General features: G+C 38.7%; 1 long non-coding RNA gene across 1 annotated transcript; it reads left to right on the forward strand.

Moving 5' to 3' along the window:
- Nucleotides 1-396: 396 nt before the first annotated feature.
- Nucleotides 397-2,350, forward strand: LOC130962660 (uncharacterized). The gene is made up of 4 exons (XR_009079790.1): nt 397-569; nt 660-714; nt 802-958; nt 2,130-2,350. It is a non-coding gene; the product is annotated as an uncharacterized LOC130962660 (long non-coding RNA).
- The last annotated feature ends 1,898 nt before the right edge of the window (nt 2,351-4,248 follow it).

The following is a 4,248-nucleotide window of genomic DNA, read 5'->3' on the forward strand; positions in this document are numbered from 1 at the left end:
TACTGTCATGATCAATTTTTCGAGGTGAGAATCCATGAATTGTTGGCTAAATTTGGAGATGTGGTCGCTAGTTAAGGTGGATCGAATCGGAATCCTCAACCTGTAGCAATGCCAAGAGCCTTAAGTTCAATGGCTGCTACTATCTGTAAAACCCGGTTAATTAACGGCTAATTAACCCATAAATGAGAATTTATTCTAGAAAGTCTAAAATGTGATTTTTATGGCTAAATGTGATAGAGGAGACTGAGACGAGAATTTTGGTACCAATTTTATAGAATTCGGACCAAGATTGGACCGAACGGGCCAAACCGGGCCAACCGGACCAAAAGTGGGCCCTTGGCCCAATATAACTAAACCAAAACCCTAGTTTTCAGCACTCTCTCTCCTCACACAACACACACACACGCTGAAAATTGAAGGGAGGGGAGGAAGAACACTCTCTCAACTTCTTTCTCTCACTTGATCTTCAAACCACCATAACTTTTGATCTAGAGCTCCGATCGCCGTTCCGTTTGCGGCCACGCGTTCACCGCGGAGAGCTCTACAAAACCCATACAATTAATCTTGAGGTAATCCACGTTTTTCTCTTCGAAATTCCAGTCTTGTTTTCGAGTTTTATGAGCAAAAATATTGAGATTTTGGGCTCTTTGATGTTATAGGACCCAACACTCTTGAAGGAGAAGGTTAATCTTGTCTCCTTGGACCTTGGGTATGGTAAGATTCTCAACCCTAGTGTGATTTGTTGTTGTATGATGTTTGGGTATTGAGATGTTGTGTATGGGTATGATGATTGTGGCTTAGGTTGTGTATATGTGTATATTGGAGCTTGATTGGTGATTTTGAAAAGCTTGGAAAGGGTTTGGTGGTGAAAAATCTGTTCTTGGAGGTTTTGAGGCATTGAGAGCTTGTGGATAAGTGGTTTGGAAGTGCTCCGGTTGAGCTTGGGAAATCGGCTAAGGTATGGTTTCGGTTTCCCGTATCTAATATGTAATGTGGTAGGAAATACTTAGGCTAGAGGCCCTAAGATAGGCATTGAATGGTTGATGTTGTTAAATAATTGAGGTATATGATGTGGTCATATATGTGATGATGATTATTGATGCCTTAATGGTATGATGTATGAGAAGTATGCATGTTGTGATATATGCTTGATGATTGGTTATGGTTGAATTGTGGGTTGAACCATGTTGATGGTGAATATGATTTTGATTATGTATAATGATGGTTAATTGGAATTGGTGTTGTTGAAAATTGGCATGAGGAAGAGTATATGATATGTCAATGTGTTTGGGTTTGAGCCACTTGGGTGAAGTGGGTTAAAATGATGGGATAGTGATTTTGTAAATCGTGGTAATATGTCAATGTGTGAGTTGAGGAGGCTTGATGTTGAATTTGATATATTTTGATTGATTTCAAAGAAAAGGGATGAAATTGGCATGTTTTGATTGATTTTGAAAAGAGTTGAAAATGGCTTGTTTTGAAAATGGCACTTGGTGGTTTTGTATGAAAATATGGTTTTTGGACATACTTTGGCAGAACATAACTTGGACTACGGATCTCTGTTTTGTACTAAATCTGTTTAGAAATGAAATTGGATCCGGGATGTCCATGCCGTTCGAAGAACGGGTGAAAAACGATTTAAAATGAGAAAGTTATGTCCGTCGGAAGATTGGGGTTTAAATCTGTGAATTCTGCAGCTTTTAACTTAGAAAATTTTTAGCAGAATGACCCCTTGCGCGTGGGCGCACCTGGCGCGTATGCATCGATCTTCTAGATAGCGCCATCCACGCGTGCGCGTGATGTGCGCGGGCGCGCCGATTGTGCTGCACCCAATGCCCAGCCATTTTCCAGAGAGTTATGCCAGAATTGTGCCAGTGTTGTGCCTGGGGCACGAGAACACCCGCGCGTACGCGTGGTTGACGCGTGCGCGTCGATTGGCAAATTTTTAATCCACGCGTTAGCGTGCATGACGCTTGCTGATGAGCGGATATTTTATACGCTTTTTGGGGGTAATTTCATGTAGATTTTAGTATGTTTTAATTAGTTTTTAATAGAATTTTATTAGTTTTTAAGCAAAAATCATATTTCTGGACTTTACTATGAGTGTGTGTATTTTTCTGTGATTTCAGGTATTTTCTGGCTGAAATTGAGGAAGCTGAGCAGAAATCTGACTTAGGCTGAAAAAGGACTGCTGATGCTGTTGGATCCTGACCTCCCTGCACTCGAAATGGATTTTCTGGAGCTACAGAAGTCCAATTGGCGCGCTCTCAACGGCGTTGGAAAGTAGACATCCAGGGCTTTCCAGCAATATATAATAGTCCATACTTTGCACGAAGATTGACGACGTAACTTGGCGTTGAACGCCAAGTACATACTGCTGTCTGGAGTTAAACGCCAGAAAAACGTCATGATCCGGAGTTGAACGCCCAAAACACGTTATAACTTGGAGTTCAACTCGAAGAAAAGCCTCTACTCGTGGATAGCTTTAGTCTCAGCCCCAGCACACACCAAGTGGGCCCCAGAAGTGGATTTCTGCACCAATTATCTTAGTTTACTTATATTCTGTAAACCTAGGTTACTAGTTTACTATAAAAATAACTTTTAGAGAATTATTCTGTATCTCATGACATTTTCAGATCTGAATTACATACCTTTTGACGGCATGAGTCTCTAAACTCCATTGTTGGGGGTGAGGAGCTCTGCAGCGTCTCGATGAATTAATACAATTCCTTTATTTTCCATTCAAACACGCTTGTTCTTATCTAAGATGTTCATTCGCGCTTAACTATGGAGAAGGTGATGATCCGTGACATTCATCACCTTCCCCAATCCATGAACGTGTGCCTGACAATCACCTCCGTTCTACATCAGATTGAATGAGTATCTCTTAGATTCCTTAATCAGAATCTTCGTGGTATAAGCCGGATTGATGGCGGCATTCATGAGAATCTGGAAAGTCTAAACCTTGTCTGTGGTATTCCGAGTAGGATTCTGGGATTGAATGACTGTGACGAGCTTCAAACTCCTGAAGGCTGGGCGTTAGTGACAGACGCAAAAGAATCAATGGATTCTATTCCAACCTGATTGAGAACCGACAGATGATTAGCCGTGCTGTGACAGAGCATAGGAACGTTTTCACTGAGAGGATGGGAGGTAGCCATTGACAACGGTGACACCCTACATAGAGCTTGCCATGGAGGGGACTTTTCGTGTGTTGAAGGATTTCAAGGAAGAGTTGAAGTTCGGAGGACAAAAGCATCTCCAAAACTCCAACATATTTCTTATTACTGCACAACAAGTAACGCTGTTATTCTCTTTTATTTTTATAATCAAATCTAGTAATTTCACTAAAACCTTATTGGCCTCCTGACTAAGATTAATAAAATAAATATAGCTTGCTTCAAACCAATAATCTCCGTGGGATCGACCCTTACTCACGTAAGGTATTACTTGGACGACCCAGTGCACTTGCTGGTTAGTTGTGCGGATTACAAATTCGTGCACCAAGTTTTTGGCGCCGTTGCCGGGGATTATTCGAGTTTGAACAACTAGAAGTTTATTTTATTTCTTAGATTAGGAATAATTTATTTTTATTTTTATTGTTATAGAGTCATTAAATCTTGATAGGATAGTTTCTTTTCAAAAATTTCTTTTCAAAATTTATTATTTTTCTTTTAATTAATTGCTAATTTTCGTGAGTTTAGTGTCTTGTTCTAAGTTTGGTGTCAATTGCATATCTCATATTTTTCTTTAAATTTTTCGACTTGTGTTCTTTGTTCTTCATTGATCTTCAAGTTGTTCTTGTTTATTTTTCTTGTTTGATCTTGAGTTTTTCTTGCTTTGTGTCTTTTCTTGTTTCACTTGTGTTCTTTTTAAAGCATTAATTGGAATATTTAGAACAAGTGTTACATTTATTCCCAATTGGCTAGAGTATTGGTTTATATTCTTGATAATTGGGTATACGCTTTGGAACCTTTTTCAAAAATAATTTTTCTTGATTTAATCTTGTGCCAAACTTTAAGTTTGGTGTTTTCTTGTTAATCTTTCATAATTTTCGAAAATTTTATTAAAGTTTTCTAAAAATTTTAAGTTTGGTGTTCTTCCTTTTGTTCTTGGTGTTCTTGTGAATCTTCAAGGTGTTCTTGAGTTTTTCTTGTGTCTTGATCTTAAAATTTTTAAGTTTGGTGTTCCTTGGTGTTTTCCCTCCAAAAATTTTCGAAAATAAGGAGCATTAGATCTAAAAATTTT

The sequence above is a fragment of the Arachis stenosperma genome, chromosome 1 (assembly GCF_014773155.1).
Source record: "Arachis stenosperma cultivar V10309 chromosome 1, arast.V10309.gnm1.PFL2, whole genome shotgun sequence".
NCBI classification, from domain to species: Eukaryota; Viridiplantae; Streptophyta; class Magnoliopsida; order Fabales; family Fabaceae; genus Arachis; species Arachis stenosperma.